This window comes from Rhynchophorus ferrugineus, unplaced genomic scaffold, assembly GCF_030347505.1.
Source record: "Rhynchophorus ferrugineus isolate W39M unplaced genomic scaffold, kcgeb_rfMv2 rfM3, whole genome shotgun sequence".
Classification (NCBI taxonomy): Eukaryota; Metazoa; Arthropoda; class Insecta; order Coleoptera; family Curculionidae; genus Rhynchophorus; species Rhynchophorus ferrugineus.
This window is the reverse complement of record NW_027472582.1, coordinates 1027538-1048127: the sequence shown is the minus strand read 5'-3', so window position 1 is coordinate 1048127 and position 20590 is coordinate 1027538. Positions and strand designations below refer to the sequence as shown.

General features: G+C 33.4%; 1 protein-coding gene across 2 annotated transcripts in view; it reads right to left on the bottom strand.

Moving 5' to 3' along the window:
- Window positions 1-20590, bottom strand: part of LOC143192675 (zinc finger protein rotund) — a 450170-nt gene that overhangs the window by 279186 nt on the left and 150394 nt on the right. The window lies entirely within an intron of this gene.

The window sequence follows — 20590 nt, the reverse complement described above, 5'->3', positions numbered from 1 at the left end:
ACATATTTTTATAAACGTTGTTTTTATCGTCAGCATTACTGCTGGCCATCACAGCTTTCGCAAGTAATGTCTTGTAGAACTGCGTGGGCAGCAGCAGTTGATTGTTATTGTAGCTGTCCAATTTATTCATGATCTCGTTGTACTTAAGCGCAGGCTTGTACAGGCTCAGACCGGTCTCAGTATTCGCCACTGTGCCGCAGGAATCGCTCGAATCCGAACTATCCATGGCAGCTTCCGGTATCGGTCGGATGGCCGTCATTTTCGAAGCAAAAAGTTGTTTAAACATCAATACTCGACACTATACCGTATCTAAACGATATATCTCCCCATCTTTCGCCTCTGAAGACGTTTAAACTCGAAAACAATATCTAAACATCAATTTCTACAAGTTTGCGCAAGATGACTGGGTGATTATTCTCGGTTTTTCTATACGAGAATCGCTTCTGGTTACTTTTTACACTATTTCTTAGTAAAATATTTTAATCTGCTTGATGCTTAATGGTAAGAGGTATTAAAATATCTTCTTTTTTATTTGGTTTGCTTGTTAATAGGAACTCGGTAGGTATTCAGGAACTATAATGTTAAACGGATTAGACCGGTAGATGTCTAACCCATCGAAAATGTACTAGTTCTTTTTGGTTTGTTCAAGTCACTGTAGAGTTCGTTGTGGCAGAAGATTTATTTCTGCATAGAGTCAAGGTGAAATTAGTAGAAGTTTTCGATATATTGAATACATGAAAGATGTCATGTATATATTTATTAAATAACACATCAGTTAATAAGTCTTATATGAGGTTTTTACATCGAGTGAAGAAAAAAAAAGTGCTGTGAAATATTTGCTAATAAATGTTTGTTAATAACGATGAATCTGAACGAATTTTATTTCATATTGCTTTGCCACCCACCATATAGTTCAGGTCTGGCCCTCAGTGGTTCTTGACTAGTTTGTTTGGTTCAGACTAGTAGTTCTTTATGAGGTGCAGATGAATCTTTTAGCATATATGTTTGAAGCTGTTGAAGTTGAAGTTGATTTTGAAATCAAAAACAAATTATTTTACGAAAACAAGTATAAAAGAACACATGAACACTGCAATGAATTTATCAGTGTTAAATGAGAGTTGTATAACGTTGAATTGTATCCAACAGTTATTAGATAGTCCCAGTACTTATTGCGTGATGTGTTAATACTTTAACCCGAAATATGTATGGTTTTAAAATATTTGCTCTGTTAGTAAGAAAGTCATGTTATAATTATATCTTAATAATGTGAAATACTATATTGAATAGAATAGTTGATACTTTGAGCTTTTTCTTAAACAATTGTGGTATACTACTGACTTTTCCAAAATATTATTCAATGAATATATTTATATAATTTCGCTCTATTAAATCGCGAAGTGCCATTTTCTTTCTCTCTTAACTGACCAAATCTTAATCGAACAAATCAGTAATAGAATCAATATAGAATAAATATTTCACTAAAAAAGTCCACTATCATTATTTATAAACTTCAATCACATTATAGTACATAATATCTGTTCAATCTCACATCGAAGACACTTCTCGAAGTTTACACAAGATTGTTCGACATTTTACGACTCCATCGAATGGATTTTAAAAAGTTCTCGAAGAATTTCAAGCGGTTTTCATCAATATCAACATTAAAATATCTACCATTTAATGACCAAACGTTCGATAAAATCGAGAAAATTGCTTCAACTAGATACTTGAAAATGTTTATTTCAATTAACAAGATGTTTGATAGATGAAAATAAATCAATATCAATTTATCTATTACCGGTAAGAGAATTTCAAGTGAGTTTAATTAGTTTTCTTTAATTTTGAGAATATGAATATGAATTTCATTTGCAGTATTCTTAGTAAATATGTTTAATAAATTTGTTTTATAATATCGAATCCTATACTACCTTTCCTAATATTGCGAAAATAAAATAAAATAAACCCCATTTTTATTGTTGTGTTTTTATCCAGTGATTGTTTACTACAGCCTATAAGAAAAAAAAAGACAAAAAAAAGAAGAGAGTGATTTTTTAGCAAAAAAGGTTAGGTTCTGCATTTTTATAAGAGGATAATCACCACTAAAACCGTTGGCATTTGTTACAATTTTTTACACAAACAACCAGTCGCTTTACTGGTGTTAAGGAGTCTAATTTTATTCTAACAAGACATCAATGTCAAGAAGCTTTAAAACATATCGTTTATATATCAGAATATGATTAAATTACTATTGGGATAGCAACTACTGTTCATTAGGATTTCTTGAAAAAATGTTGGCATAAATGTATATAGGAAGGGCGATGTTTAGTAAGGAACAAACAGTTTTATTTTAAAATTACCAGAAATATATATTATAGAAGAAATATTGGAACATGTACTTCGCTAATATCATCTGGAGACCAATTCCTTCACCTAACCTGTGTTTATGACCTACCAGCCACATATATTAAATAATAATGAGGTTCAACAACCTTCGGTAATTTCGTAATGTAAAATTATCAGCTACTCAATTGCCTCGACGATTTTATTAAGTAATAAACCGAAGAACATTAAGCTTTCGAATTATATAGTGGCGCTGTAGACAAAAAAAAGTCTGAATAATATTCCTACTTTAGACACAGGACCATTAAAGTAAACGAAATTCGATATCCAATATCTCTTTTGGGGACAATTCAATTTGCCCGGAATATTACGATTTTATTTTAAATATAGCCTCCAATCGATTCCGGAACCTAATTGAATTATAAGTTATAAAATGAGACGTTAAACGGTGAGAAATAACACGATTGGTCCCTTAAATACACACGTTGCTGGATAATTGTGAACGTTTCAATTAAAATATTAAATAAAAACGTTTTAAACGATGTCTATTAAGCGATTTTTGTTTTTTTAGAGTCAGGTAAATGTGTAAAAAAAATATATGTTAAAAGATAACGAGAAAACAATGACAATAGCATATAAGATGCTAATCCAGTCGTTGAGTTTGCCTCTCCGGAGTACAGGTGTGGTACGGGTACGTCTCTGAGAGACAACTTTAACTACTGCTAGTGTTCCAATCCTAAAAAGTCCGCGCCTTACTCATTGCCCCATTGTTTATGAAGAACGTGAATACTTACATCGAATCAGGCGCCCGTTTGTGAAGACTTTCACAAACATGCTTAGTGTAAAGTTCTCCGTAGGTGCCTTAGAACCCGACAACACCTTGATAAAATCCCTACCCATCCACAAACCCCGGTAGCTAAACCAACTCCGACAATCCCAGTCGTAATCCAGGGTCTTTGTTGCCCGCAAAACACTTCTCTATCCTGGTATCATTTGGTTCTAGCTGGTTATGTGGAATAAGAAAAAAAAAGGCACCAAAAGTACATTATTAGTTTAGAAGTAGACACTCTCCCTGTGATGGTTTGACGATGATGATGATGATGATAGCAATAATAACCTGCGTAAGACCGGATCTCTTATTGAATGTAATATGTCCAGGTTAACGCTAGTTTATAAAAAGGAATTTTTAAAATATAAAATACAATGAATTCTTGAATGAAAGAAAGTAGCTTAAAATTACTCATTCACTGTCCCTATAAAATTATCACCGATTTCAATTTTTTATTTAAGGAAACAAGAGAAAGAAATAACGTAAACCAAATGCGCAATACGCGAAGAAAAAACGAATCGAAAACGTCCACCAAAAACTCCCAATATAATAAACCATTTTTAATTGAAATTACTGTAAATTAAAAGCAATAAAAACGAATTTAAGCCCGGTTTAATTTCCATCCAATTAAAAAGTTAACAAATGAACCAAAATTAATATTATATTAATAAAATTATATTATTTAAAAAGCAGTATTTTCGTTGTTTGCCTCGGCCAAATGTTAAAGCATAAAACATTTATTAGAATTTGTCGGTGGCGGTTATTAAAATACTTTAATTAAAATTTAAAAAGCTTTCAAATGCATATTTGGTAATTATTATTTGTTTGATTCGTTTATATTATGTTTTAATATGCTGAGGGTAAAAATTAATATATAATTTATCATTATATTCCCGCGTTCCTATTGGGACCTCGGCAATAATTAAATTCTGCATTTTGTTATTATAATGTAAAAACGAAAAAATGACCGCCCCCGGCGAAATGTATTTGTTTAAATTAATTAATAATTCCGCCTATACCAAAAATAATTTGCTTTTAAAACTAATTAATAATAAACAGTTATTAATATATATAATTTTTTTTGTAATGATTTCGAACATAATTATTTTTGAAAATGAAATAAATTCATATATTCATATATATATACGTTTGGTGTGTATGGATGTGTGTGAGTGTGGGCTAAAAACTTTAATTTATCATGTTTGAAAATTATTTGCTACGATACACAATACTGTTTTTTTCTTCCATAGAAACAAATTTTATGTCGTAATTTGTTAACGAGACGATTTACATTTAATTATTTTCGCCAGTCTATTGTTTACGAAAAAAAAAGTATTGAATATCTGAAATGCAAAAAATATTGTAGAATAACTAATTTATTGCAGAAATGAGATCTTTTTCTAATATTTTTATTTGCATATTTAACACCAATCAACTTTTTCCTAAGTATTCTCCGTTTTACAAAATTTGCCAAATAGATTGTTTAGAAATTGTCATCTCTCAATTAGTGTAGTACAGAACATCATCATAAAAGTTAGCGGTTTATATCACTGTTCCATTTTTTGGTACTGTTAATGGAACTAAGTCTTATTTATGGATCAGGACACAGAATTCTAAATCCAAACCGAACGAAATGGTCATGGGAGTTCGCTATAGATTATAATTAGCCTTGGGAACTATCGACTGAAAACAGTTAAAACAATCGATAGTTGCAAAACAGTCGGAACAGTGGATAGACAAAAAACTAGCGAGTGAAAATAGTAATTACTATTTTCAGTCAAATGCACGGTTCGACTGTTTTTTTTCAACTCGTGATGTCAGACGAAGATGTACGAAACCTTTCCTGTATAAATTGTGAGAGAGGAAAGGATGAAGAATTTCTTGGAGCAGTTAATTTTATATCTGTTTATATTTTCCAACGCTAGTATAGCGAGGCGGAGATGTACAAATTCCTTCACGTACTAACTTAAAAAAGAAAACGAAATAAATAATTACTGAATTCTATTAACTAGCGTTGGGATCTATCGACTGAAAACAGTCGAAACAATCGGTAGTCGTAAAAGAGTCGAAACAGTCGATAGTCAACTAAAAGATAACAAAAATCGAGGGAGTTTACTATTTATCATTCAAAAATTAACACTTTTTATTATATTAACAATATAGTTCCAAAATGATGTTATTTTAATGTACAACATATTGTTATATGTATATAATTGTTACAAACAAACTACCGAAAAAATCATAAAACTGTATATATTACATATAAATCTATGTAAGCATAAATTAGGTATATTTTTGTCAAGATCGCGACTACGACGACAGAGTTACAACGTTAAAAATCAGTCGAATGTAACTAGTAGAACCAAAAATAGTAACTAAAAGTACACGACTGAAAAAGTCGAGAATAAATAGTAACAAAATCAGTCAGACCGAAAAAAGCGACTAAAAGCAGTCGACTGAAACAGTCACTGGTAAAAATACTAAAATCAGTCGAACCAAAAATAGCGACTGAAACAGTCGATAGTAAAAAGTAGTCAATTACTAAACAGTCGATAGTCGTTTTCAGTCGATAGATCCCAACACTAGTTATAAATAACATAATTGAGTTAACTTATATCATCTAAATATATGAAAAAGCTTCAGAAGATAAAACATTTACATACCATGTAATTATTTCCTTATACTTATAGTATATTGTTTTATGACCTGTTAAAACATGGTAACTGTTATAACAAATTCTTATTAAAAAGAAGCGATCTGTATCTAAATCGCTTAAAGATACGACGGGTTGATTGATGTTTGATATTGGTATTACTTGATGCATTTTGATTATTACTTGTTGCCGACAAAACAAGTATAATAAAGAAAGTGGTGGGTTGTTTTGAGCGCTATTTAGTTTCTCTCTATGGAATCTATCTGTTGACAGAGAAATATTACACGATTATGATTCACAATGAAAGAAAATTTGAAATACATTTTTTTTTAATCATAAATAGTTAATTGTAATAAAATATTGTTTAATATACGTAATATATTATGGATACACTTGAGACAATAATACATATTCACATAATACATAATGTTTCTAGTTAGACAAATGAACAGTTTTTGAAAAATATTTTTGTTCTATTAATAATATTTTGAAATCTACTGAGTTCTCCAAAGGAACACACTGTACAGTTAGGAGTAACTTTTGCAATATTTCTAAAAAGTTTCCCAAGAATTTTAGTGAAGTGCTCAATATAAGGATGTCTCAAAGGATGTGTTTTTTTTTTATAATATATATTTCCAATATTTGCAGAAAGATGGAGGAAAATAGTAAATTTAGTGGTGATTTTTTACCATAAGACACCAATAATCTTAGACATCTGTAAACTTGAGGCCTTCCAATTGTGATACTCATAGCATATTCATTATGTTTATCTCTGATATCATACTAGAAATGAGATTATTCATTCTAATACTGATTAGAATGGTTTGGATATCTCGGTCGAATGAAAGGTGAACAAATTTTGTGCAGACTTCTCTAGAGAAATCGACCTTTTCAGTGGAAGATACAGCGAATAGTTGAGAAAAAGAAATGGATCAAAATCACTGAAGACTACCTGACAAATTGGGGACTAATGTTGTGTGTGTCAATCGGCACCAACAGTTGCCACTTGCAACTTGTCGAAAAAGCGATAATACACACTTTAATAGCTTTACAGACGCACACTACTTAATCCCGAACGAACAATTCGCTTTCCTTGCCAAACATTCAAGCCTTCAACCATCCACCAGGCACTGAGAAAATGCCTCAAAGTTGGAGCCATATTTTTAGATGTTTCTAAAGCTTTCGATCAAGTATGGCACAACGGTCTAGTATAGTTCACAATGAAAGAAAATTTTAAATATATATATTATAAATTCACTTGAGACAATAATACATATTCACATAATAAATAATTTTTTTGAGTATAATTTAATTCACTTTTAAAATAGGATCTTTAACAAGTTAATTATAACTACTTACAGCTGGGAAAGTATATTTACAGAAATGGCCATCATAACCACTTTTTGTAAAACGTAGTTTAAACGTAAAGTAAATTTTAAAAAATTTTAATAGTGACTGAAATATTCGAAGCATCTCATTAACAATAAATAACTAAACAGTTTATATAGAAAAACCAGTAATAGAAAATTGATGAAATTGGGATATTTTTAAGAGAAAAATAAAGTATAAGTAAGATATATGTTAAATATTTGGGTCACCAGGTATTCATAACAAAACAAGATATAAGAGATTTTTACCGTTTTATAATGAACTTGTGAACAAAAATTATGAACAAGCAGAATTCAACTAATATCTTAATTACGCACTTAATTTGATGAATTTTTAATAATGTAAAATAATTAGGATCATATTTAATTACATTTAAGCATAACTTTCCTAGTTACTGATTTACAATATTATTTTTTGGTTGTAATTAAATGTCAAGCTGAAGATTTAACTTTTCTGGGCCTTTTTTTTCTGATTCCTGGAAGAACTGTTGAACACAGAACAAATATTTGGATTTTAACAATATATTTAATAGTCGAAATTCATATTTACCCTAATATATTGAAAAAATTGTGGATATACAAAATTGAACTAATATTCAGAAAGTTGATTTATAGAATTTTTAATAACGTAAAAATAATTAAGACCAAAACTCACTCACTAAATTTAATCGAAACTTTCCTAGTTACAGATTTACAATAAGTATTTTATATCCGGTTTTTAAATTATTTCTTGGTGGTAATTAACAGTCGAACTAGAGTTTGAATTCTCCTGGATATTTTTTTTGGAGAACGATTAGAAACAGAGCAAATATTTGGATTTTGACATATTCAATAATCGAAAACCTTACTCGATACCAAAACTTGAAAAAAAATATGGCCGGCCCCACGAAGACAGCGACGTCAGAGCGTCCGCGTCATCGTCGCCGCGACGCGTCCATCCGTCATAAAATCACGTGCGTCCGTCCGTCCGGCCAGCTCTCATTCACACGATGCGATCTCTACAAATTAAGCGCCCCCCCGACGTTTTAATGAGCGCCCGAACGGTGGAGGGGACTACCCCGGCGACCCGCGCGCCCCCCTCTCGTCCGCCCCTCCCTCCCCCGCGCGCACACACCTCTCTCGCACTTAATTTAGTCCGTGTGTAATTAGCAGCAAGGGGGGCGGCCGGGAATGGGACGCGGCGCGCGATATCGGACCGTCGCCGCCACTTGTTCACGGGCCCGGAACAGGAAGAAGAAACCGAAACGGGATGCAGCGGCGGCACAAAGTGCATCAGACTGCAACCAACGAAGCCGACGCCGGACTGAAACGGCGCGTCGGAGGCGTCCGCCGACGCGAAGAACTAGGTTAGGAAAGGAATAAGAAAAAGAAAAGTGCATCGGCGTCGTTGCTGGTAAAAAATTGTAAAAAAATGTATGTACATATACGGGGAAATAAGGTTAGAGCACATATAAGAATTTAATATTGATTGGTTATACTTCTTTCCTTGCACCGCGAGCGCATTCGCCGACGCCGTGGTCGATGGGCGAGGGGGGCGGCGAGGGCGGCGGAGCGGGGGGCGGGGACAAAAAATCCGCGGGGTGGAGAGGGGCGCGGGGACGGGGTGCATCGGAGACGCCGGCGACGGCGGAACGTAGCGTCGGAAAAAATGCAGTTGGCCGTGCGCCGCCGGGATACAAATGAACGTCGTTCCGGTCGGGCGAACCGATGACTAGAATGGCCGCTTGTCGTTTTTAACACTTGGATTCGTTCGACCGACACCCACCACTGACGAGGAATTACGTTTTTCATTCTACATTTTTCATAACAATTCCCCAGAGGCTCCTGTGACTCCAGCATCCAGGAAACAGGACCGAAACACATTTTAATATCTACATATTTTCTAGAAAATGCTCGTAAGTTAAGCCAGGCGATGGAGACAACTCATCAACATTATCATCAACCCATTCCAAAGAAATCACTCTAAATACACCAAAGCTATGGCTTAATGATAGCATAATCGCTACAAAACCAACAAATAAAGTAGAATTATGTTATAAATCTCACCAACTTGATCAATGCAGCATTTCAATAAGAACATGTCCAAGACTTTCGAAAGATGGCTGAAATGATCATGATATCTAAACCTGCCAAACTAGCCAAACCCACTAAACATCCTTTCGTATTTTATTAATTTTCTAGGGAATACCAATAAGTCAACTCAGACGATGAGATCAATTCATAATCATCATCAATTCATCCCAAAGAGATTACCAAACTATGATTTAATAACAAGACAAATGCATCAAAAACTACCAAGAAAGGAATTTATAGTACTCATCAACTTGATCAATGCAGCATATCGACTAAGATATGTCCCAGACGTTTAAAAGATCTCTACAATTATTATGATACCTCAGACGATGGGGTCATCTCACAATCATCATCAATCCATTTCAAAGAAAATAAAGGAAATTATATATCATGATCAACAGACCAAGAAAATGACCTATAGATGTATCTTACTGCTAAAAGTAATATCTAAGGTATTTGAAAATGAATGAAGAATAATAGAGAGAATAAACTAATACCTACATATCAGGCTTCTTTAGGTTTATTAACAAAGTTTTAACAATTAGCCATATAAGACAAAACATCGCATGACGGCCTTGTTCATAAGATACAGAAAATGTTACCGAAAAAACACACTGAGCTCTTAAAGTGTTACAATACAGCTAGACTATTTTGAGTCAAACAAAAGGAAGCTTACTGTACAATTAAAGAAGATAAAGCAGATGGACAAGAAGAAAGAGTATTGGGGCTAGTCATGAAGAATACTAGAAGCCTCAACATCCGTATCAGCGAATATAACGCTATCATCAGCAAACATCAGATTGATCAGTAAGGAGTTTGTAGCATTATATTGAATACTATGTCTGTTTTTGAAACCATTTCGCATAGTTCGTATTTTGTTCAAACGCAATGAAGAGACATCCTCTTGCCGAACTCTGACTCGGACCTCATGTAAATGGACTGGATGAAAGTCAAGAACTGGAAAACTCAAATTCGTTGAAATAAACTAAATGATATTATCCACAGTTCATAAGAAATCGTATATATTACAAATATATTGTAACATAAAAATAATACTCGTTTTGGACCATGCTATCTAGATACTTCTTGGACTCACAATCAGAACAAAACACTGCATATTTTTTTAAGACGAGCTTTTTATGACTTAATTTTAATTCATCATGTAACGATGCAAAATCAGAATATTGCCGTTTTACTTAAAATTGTTTTCCAATAATTTAATGTCATATAATTTCAGTTTTCTCAAATAAACTTGTGTAAAATTACATTAACTTTTGTAAATCATTTTTAACACCAACTTCCCTTAAATATATTCAAAAACTCGCAACACAAAACTAGATTATTATATTATTTTATTTATATTCACTATCCAATAACTAACATTAGATTATTCGGTCACGTAGTTCGAACAAAAGAAGAAATCTATTTATAATTGTAAAAATGATAAGATAATCTAATTTTTCAGGATAATATGTCAATTCTAAAACATATATTTCCGCGATAAATTTTTAAGACTTATTAGTGATTATTAGTAAAGCAGGTAATATTAATATAACTGAATTAAATTTAATTTGAGTGGGTAGTGCTATATGGATTTATTGAATAATGAAATAAATTAATTTTTGTCTTCTATTTCAACTTCTGTTTGTCTGTTATTTTCAACAGGTGAAAGAAACAAACAAAAATAATATGGAAAACATATGTATACAATGTCAAATGTGCACCAAGCTCAGTAATATCCTTATTGTGTCCTAAATATTATGACCATTAGTAAAACAAATTATTGATTATTATTTTATTAATAATGACAATGAATTTATTTAATTTGATAAAGGATTCGATTGAACATATACCATTAAAGTACTTATAAAGATTACGTGATTCAGTTAGAGTTAAGTTAAAATAAAACTACTCGTAGATTAAACAAAATCACTGAAATGTCCAGGAAGCCACTTAATAAGCCTTAATATAAATAAGAAAAACATTATTTTTATTATGACGGTATATTTATTTCTTATTTTCTGGAAAGGGGCATAAAGAAAAATTCTTATCAAATATTAGAGGACACAGCAAATTAATTTTTTTCTGATACATACGACGAACCTTTCCCTGTTAATAATGAAAGTACACATACTTTCCGAAGGATCCAGATGATATAAATTGTTTACATACGATGTAAAAAATTCGTCAAGGCTGATGACGACCGAGAGAACTAAGAAACAGTCGTCTGCTTGTTAGAAAAAGTTAATGGAATTGAAACCCCCGAGTCGAAACTACATGACCAAAGTAATACACCGGAAATATTTGAGACAAGGTAGCAGGAGTAAACTGTTAAAGTTTCTTGCATTATATACATACGTCGACCTAAAAAAATCAACCTTGTATCGGCGATAGTACTAAAAAATCAATTGTATTTAGAATTTGATATTCTTGCTAATGGTGTACTCGAAATAATAATGACATATATTTGCAAAAGTCTTGTTTTGTCCTGTTTGTGTAAAAACCGATAAGAAACAACCATCACAGTAGCCAGGCTGGGTAAGACTGAGTTTCTTCTGGTATGCTCACATATTTGGTATTAGATGAACGAGACCTGAGTTCCATTGTTTCTAAAGGAGCTAGAATAGCTTGCTTAGCTGAATTACAGAAAATATTAATTTTGTAGTAGCAAAGCCAATGTATAGCATCTAATAATACGATTAGAATAAAATTGAGCACTATAAGTATACCAGTTACATTGCCAGAACTTTTTGCTCAACTTTTTAAATAGTCCTCACTAATATTCCTGCTATTGGTATACTCGAAATAATAATGACATATATTTGCGAAAGTCTTGTTCGTTTTGTCCGGTTTGTGTAAAAACCGATAAGAAACAACCATCACAGTAACCAGGCTGAGTAAGACTGAGTGTCTTCTGATATGCTCACATATTTGGTGTTAGATGAACGAGACCCGAATTCCATTGTTTCTAAAGGAGCTAGAATAGCTTGCTTAGCTGAATTACAGAAAATATTAATTTTGTAGTGGCAAAGCCAATGTATAGCATCTGATATTAGGATTAGAATAAAATTGAGCACTATAAGTATATGAGTTACATTGCCAGAACTTTTTGCTCAACTTTTTAAATAGTCCTCACTAATATTCCTGCTATTGGTGTACTCGAAATAATAATGACATATATTTGCGAAAGTCTTGTTTTGTCCGGTTTGTGTAAAAACCGATAAGAAACAACCATCACAGTAGCCAGGCTGGGTAAGACTGAGTGTCTTCTGGTATGCTCACATATTTGGTGTTAGATGAACGAGACCCGAATTCCATTGTTTCTAAAGGAGCTAGAATAGCTTGCTTAGCTGAATTACAGAAAATATTAATTTTGTAGTGGCAAAGCCAATGTATAGCATCTGATATTAGGATTAGAATAAAATTGAGCACTATAAGTATATGAGTTACATTGCCAGAACTTTTTGCTCAACTTTTTAAATAGTCCTCACTAATATTCCTGCTATTGGTGTACTCGAAATAATAATGACATATATTTGCAAAAGTCTTGTTTTGTCCTGTTTGTGTAAAAACCGATAAGAAACAACCATCACAGTAGCCAGGCTGGATAAGACTGGGTGTCTTCTGGTATGCTCACATATTTGGTGTTAGATGAACGAAACCAGAATTCCATTGTTTCTAAAGGAGCTAGAATAGCTTGCTTAGCTGAATTACAGAAAATATTAATTTTGTAGTGGCAAAGCCAATGTATAGCATCTGATATTAGGATTAGAATAAAATTGAGCACTATAAGTATATGAGTTACATTGGCAGAACTTTTTGCTCAACTTTTTAAATAGTCCTCACTAATATTCCTGCTATTGGTGTGCTCGAAATAATAATGACATATATTTGCGAAAGTCTTGTTTTATCCGGTTTGTGTAAAAACCGATAAGAAACAACCATCACAGTAACCAGGCTGAGTAAGACTGAGTGTCTTCTGATATGCTCACATATTTGGTGTTAGATGAACGAGACCCGAATTCCATTGTTTCTAAAGGAGCTAGAATAGCTTGCTTAGCTGAATTACAGAAAATATTAATTTTGTAGTGGAAAAGCCAATGTATAGTATCTGATATTAGGATTAGAATACAAGTGAGCACTATAAGTATATGAGTTACGCTGCCAGAATATTTTGCTTAACTTATTAAATAGTCCTTAGTAGCTTTTTAAACTGTTTTTGAAAATATCTTTCTATTTCTTTCCAACATTTGTCAATAATATTACTGAATGGACTGAGAAGTTACGAATTAAGTGCTACGAAGTCTGTACATGTGGATCTTACAAAAAAAACTACCTACCACTAATAAATAGGAATAATTCCGTATGTAAATACAAAAAATATTGGAGAATGACACTGGATACCAAGCTCAAATGGAAAGAGCATGTTAAAAATACGAGCTGAAGTCTGTGTGAGGCTTAAAAAATGTGGTGGTTGTTTAGGTGACAAACTCACACCTCATAGCAAATTGTTATTATATAAATACATTTTGAAATCAGTGTGGACCTAGTCATGAGACCGAGGAAGCCGAAACACCGAAAAATTTTGCTTTAATAAATGTTGACCATATTCCAATATGAACATGGTCAAGACTTATTACAACAAAATTTTTCGCAGCATTGCTAACGCCCTATGCTATATTAAAACATCTACAATGACCTAAGGCTATTAACGGTTCCTGACCTAAGTTAACTTAAGTGAGAACACGTGAACTTATAAACGTTTAAGTACTACAATTGCTGGACAATAGTGGGACTACCCGGATGTTGAAGAGACAACAATATTTTGAACTATCGTAGTGAACTATGTGTGAAAACTATGACGTATTTTAAAGTTATGTGTAGTGAACCGGTAGGAGTACATCCATCAAATGCTAATTAAGTTTAAGCTTCAAATATTAAATGTGAACTTTAAGAAAGATATTTTTTATTAATTATTTATTACGTCTATTACTAGTCGTTGGCGACTAACTTACAATTTGTCTTTACGATAACTTAAATCTAGGTATATATCTAGGAGGACCCATCGGCTCAATCTTAGCCTCTGTAAAAATTTTTATGTACTAACAATGTTGTTTTTCTATTAAATTCACCTCACTACACTAAACTACACAAAGTCAAATAGTTTTATTCTTTTCAGCCTGTGCTTTGGTGTTACGCTAGAGTTGTAATACTCCGATACTGACACCAGAATGAATGAAGGTCTTCATGTCTCCTTGTGAGTTTCCCGAGTGACAGTCGTTATCTGATGGTGTCGGTGTACGTCGTGTAGTATCTGGGTTTACATATAATATGCATATATATATATATATATATATATATATATATATATATATATATATATATATATATATATATATATATATATATATATATATATATATATATATGATGCTTTTATTTTGCAACAAGAATCATTCCGAGATATTTAGCTTGTTTTACGATTGTAGTTGTGTGATCTGATTATACGTAAACTTCATATGCACAGATTTACTTTCGATAATTTTTATTTTGCAGGTTTGGGTTCAATTATGTATATTGTCACTTGCCTGTTCTAATTTTGGTGTAGCTTCTTCCCTATTGTCACTGAGAGCAAGAAACGCAATCATCAGGAAATGTAGTCATTGTGATATTCTCCATTTGGGTTACATTACATGTGCAGAGTGAGTAAAGAATTTGCTCTACAGTTTTACAATGCCGTCATGCCTTGTAGACAACTTGGGCAACATCTAAGCATATAGCTGAACATACCTTTTACCGTCACAATCTTTTTGATTTACATGTTATTCTATTTACCTTGTTAACTGTCGAATGATTGTCAATAAAACTCCTAAATACTGGTGTGTTACTATTAGGTTTTTTCTGTCTCTAATCTGGTATATTACTGGTAACAGTGAGAGAGGTCTATGAACTTTTATTATGATTAGTTTCCAGGACTTGGGATTATGATCATTTCATCCACCTTCCAAACGTCTAAGACATGATTTAGAGAAAATGCTGCATTGGTTTAGTTGGTGAGTTCTATAATTGCATCTTTTTGGTGGCTTTCGCAACAACTGACCAGTTAATAAGTCATAATCTTGTGATTTATTTGGACTAATGTCAAGTTGATAAATTTGTATACTTCTATCAGCGTGACCAATTGAAACGTTGAATAATTACACTCAATATCACTTTCGTTTCTTTTGAAGCGAACAACGTGAAGAAAAAATTTCGGGATAGTCGCAGTGAATTTTTTTTTTATTACTCTTCGTGAGTCCACAATCTGCCCTATTGGCAATAAGTATTTCTTCTGTTTATATTATATATACATGGCATGTAGAAAATCACTTCATTAAGCAATCTTCTGTATAAAATATTATCTTAATTAATTAGTCTTATTCTAAAGCTTATTCTAAAGTCTACATATGTTCAGTAATCAGATCAGGTGGTGTTAAACGTTTTAGTCTACGCACTTCACTATCACGTCGCATATTTAGCTGATTAGCGAGTACATTGGGGTGCACTGACACTCTTTCGAAATACTTCACACAAACACGTTGAATTGCACTCGTTATAGGTTCTAGAGGAATATTGCGTTGTATCACTTTATTTGAAATATAGTACGGAGCATCAACAATGGCACGCAAGACCTTATTTTGGAACCGTTGAATGATGGATATATTAGATTTGCTAGCGGTACCCCATAGTTGAATTCTATATGTCCAAATGGGCTTGAGTATAGACTCATACAGCAATACCTTGTTATCTAATGATAACTTGAATTTTCGCCCAATGAGCCAATACATTTGATATAATTTTAGTCCCAGTTGTTTCCGTTTAGAGAGTATGTGCTTCTTCCAGGTTAGGCGTCGATCTAAATGCATACCAAGATATTTAACATGCTCTGCTTGGGGGAGTTGACGATGATTGATATTCACTGGTGGACATGTTCTTCTACGCAGGGTAAACGTTATGTGCGTGGATTTTGATTCATTGGCTTTAATGCGTCATGTCTTCAACCATAATTGTATTTGCTCCAGGTGGGTTTGTAGGTTTATTGATGCTGTGACTGGATCTTCATGGGATGCTAAGATTGCTGTATCGTCTGCATATGTTGCCACAGTAGTTATTTTTGTGGTGGGCAGATCAGCCGTATACAGAAGATACAGTATTGGACCCAGTACACTACCTTGCGGAACTCCTGAATATATGGGATTTAATTCGATATGTTCATCGCCTTGATTTCAATAAAATGTCTGTCAGTGAGATACGATTTTAGTAGCTGATAGTCCGGATGAGGGAGAAGTTTCTTTAGGTTAACCTGCGAGCCCGTATGCCATACTTTGTCAAAAGCCTGAGATATGTCTAGGAAATAATATATTTTTAAATAGAAATAAATGTTAAAGGGATGTTTCTTGTTCGTCATCTTTTCGAGCCACATAGGTAAAAGTAACCGCATATCGGACGCAACACTCCCAACCCTTAGACGCTCTAATAATTCTTAATTGAAAAGTTCATTCACGGCGTCGCTCGAACCTGCCTGCATAATCCCGCCTTTTATTTAAAAGTAAAAGTGGCCCTCGCTTTAAATGCCACCACTTCGAAAGTGGCAACGAACGACAAACACGGTTACGACCGTTTGGCGAGAGAGCGAACAAAAAAAATAGCGGGAACCGTGATGAGGAGCGAGAGAGGGTCCGTTTGTAGTGCAGCAGTAGCAGCAGCATCAGCAGCATGCGATAGACGAGGCTAACGACTGTTCGGCGTAATCGCACTTCATTTGGCGGGAACTTCCACCTCGCTCCCCCTTCGCCCTGCACAACCCCCCGCCCCCCTTCGGCCTCGCGCAATCATTAACGCGGTGCAGTGCTCGGTTCGCGGTGCGCTTTTTAATTTTTATTCTAATCAACACGTGGTTGTGGCAAAACTCGACTTTTGTCTATCTCGGTCCGACGTGGGGGAGTGTTGCTGCGACCCGAGTGCCTTTAATCCGCGGCCTAGTTTCACCAACAGGGAAAGTGGTTGGAGAATAATCGTGGCCGGAGAACTTCGGTCCGGAATGATGTTTCTATTACTTCGTTAGGCGGCGGCCTTCGCTTAACTTTAACAAGGATTCCCTCTTTATTTCTTTTGTCGCTATTTATTTAATAACGATTGGATTGTCGAAAATGTAATTTCTTTTTTTTTATATAAGTTTCAAACACTAATAAATGATAAATGGTCCGGTTGCTGATTTTTTTTCACTATTGTGATAAAATCATAATTATTTCTTGATTGGTTGACTATATGGTGGATGCATTGAACGTTCCTGCCAACGATCTCAATTTTTGCCGCTAGAGATATGGCCTAGAGGCATTTTCTTTGAATTATTTCAATCGCATTAGTTACTGACAGTAGAGAGTAGAGAATTGATGGTTTGCCCAGGTTTGGAGTAGTTCATTATAAACAATATCTTTCCAAACCCACTATATATTTGACATCATCTTTTTTAGCTTCAATATGGAAGTTTTGCAACCATTTGTGAAGCCTCTTCGGACTTCGACTGTCAGTTTTCAAAAATATGTGGTATTAGTAGCGATTTACCAGCAGCTTTTAAGTCAAGTGGAACCCAAGCTTCTATTGGTACTCAGTCGTATGTAAATGGCTAAAATCCGTAAAAATGTTTCCACAAATAGGACTTGAAGTCATAATCATCATAACGAATCATAAAAGAAAATCTTCCTTCAGTAAAAAGTTACTGGTGTATTTAATTTTATATTCAAAATGAATTTTCATTGTATATAGAGTATAATGGGTACATAACACCAAAACGTCACTGATCACCAACTAACAAACTATGGTATGGCTTGTTGAAATTGAATTTAATATTGTACATTAATCTGCCTTGTTCATAAGTTACAGAAAATGTTATCGAAACAACAGACTGAACTATTAAAATCTTACATTACAGCCAGAATATTTTTAGTCAAACAAGAGGAACCATACTCTACAATAATAACCATTCTGCACATGTGGAAATGCCAAGATGGCTATATTTGCTGATGACACTACGATTTTTACTATCAGCGATAATAGCGAAGAAATCAAACGAATGATTTAAAATTTAAATCATTCTGATACTATCTGTCATTCAGGAAATCAAGAAAGAAATCAAATCAAATACCTGGATTTAAGGGATTATAAAACAAGTTATTGGTTAGTCGGCAGAGACTAGTAACAATGTAATAAATGCATTAAAAAATCTCTAAAATATGTTTTTCGGCATCGCTAGTATCCATAATATTAAATATTAACCATCTAGGATTAATTTTCATTTTATTCATAGTTTTTCACAGCATAACCTCAACAAACTATTATTTATTACAACAAATTAAATATATTTATATGGCAAAATATCAATAATAAGCTCACAGTATATTAACCTAATATAATAGTAGGTAGTTTTAACTCTAATTATATTAATTTCTCTTTTGGTGTCTTTTTTGTGATGAAATATAAAAACGAAATTTGTTAAAACTATAATAACATCTGTTATGTTCGATATTTCCTTTGATAATCTGTTTAATTGTCGTTTATTAAAGAAAGTTAAGAAATATATGTAGCAATTATAAAGTTTAGCAATTATCGAAAAGCAAACTTTTAATCTGCTCATTTTATTTACAATTTTAAAAAAAACTGGAGGTAGTTCATCTAGAGTCTGTTGTTCTATACCATTGTAAAAAATGTCTAATTCTTTAATAAATAATTTTAGTTACGAAATCGTTAAAAATAAACATATTTGATAAAAATCTTTGGTTGATGTACGTGTTTCTGATGAATGTCAATATTAATTTAATAAAAAACAAACTCTTGTTTGTCTGATGAACCTAAAAGTCTTTTTATTATTCCATCATCATGACATTTTTCTAATATTCAGGTGTTGTAAGTATAGATCAAGGGGAATAGTTTGATAAGGATATAAAAGAGGTGAAGAAAAGCTATCAGGACTATAGAAATCAACAAGATAAGTAAAAAGTAATCAATGTTATTTTAATATTTTTCGATCTAAATATGAATCTGAACGTACTATCAGTTTATACTATCTATAAAGCATTAAAATAAATTAAAGAAACACCGTTAAATCTTCATTGTTACAGAATTTAACACATTCTCTTGTTTAATTTCAATGATACTAAAAATAACACACATCCCTATATCAGTTGAACGTTGAAAAGAAAGAAATCACCGGTTTTAAAAAACCGAGCAAGGTATATTTCACTGGGTGGGTGGTATAGTGTTGCCACCTCCTTCTCCCATTTGCTCCCCCTTTACCCCTTCATGCGGGGACCAGGTGGGACGGCGGGAGCGTAAAATGCGAACCACCGCGCCGGCGCCGCCACCACTTCCGCGCGCGGTGCCGAAAAAAAGCACAAAAACTTTATTTCAAGGAAAACACATAAAAATATATAACATCCGATGCACTTTATTTGCTCATTTTTGCAGGCAAATAAATTGTGTTCGGCTCCAGTTTTGAGTATAATGGAGTTTTCTGGCAGAGCGCTGGAAATATATTGCGGCGGTTGATGTGCCCGACTCAAAAATTGTTATTGTAATGTTTTTCGGGTCGTAAATCATGTGAGGAGATTTCGAGTAATGAAAAGTCCCTCGAATCAGGTGCACCGCATATAAATTCCTGCTTGGAAATATGGTGCATGGGATTGGTTCCGACGCGCGCCTTCTGTGATTCTTGAAACATCTTTCAATACTTTGTTTATTTTATTAAGCCTATAAGATAGTTTTTGTTTAAATTTGAAGCTTTGTTGTGAAAAATCGGTACGATGTATTTTAGTCAAAGTATGGTCCCTCGATGGCCGTTACTGTTTCCCACCTTCGGCCAATTTATGGATTCCATCTTGAAAAAATGATTCATCTTTTGAGGCTATTCACGAACTGCTCAAACAGGCTACGTCTCACTCCGATATATCCGAACAAGTAGTAATCAGAAGGAGCAAAGGCTGGAGAATACGGCGGCTCGGGTTCACATTTTAATGTTTCCAAGAACAAAAGTTTCAACATATAGTTAAGAGTTGTAATGCTTTATATTTATTGTCTTGTTGTTCGTTGTTCAAATCCTCGCTTTCAAATTTTCCTAGCTATCCAGAACGCTCTTTATCCTCGAGATTAAAATCACCACTTAGATTTACTCAGTACATATTCAGATATTTTCAACATACTGAAACATTTTTTGTTCACACATTGACATTAAAATTTTTTTACATTTACAATAATACTATTTCATCCAATAAT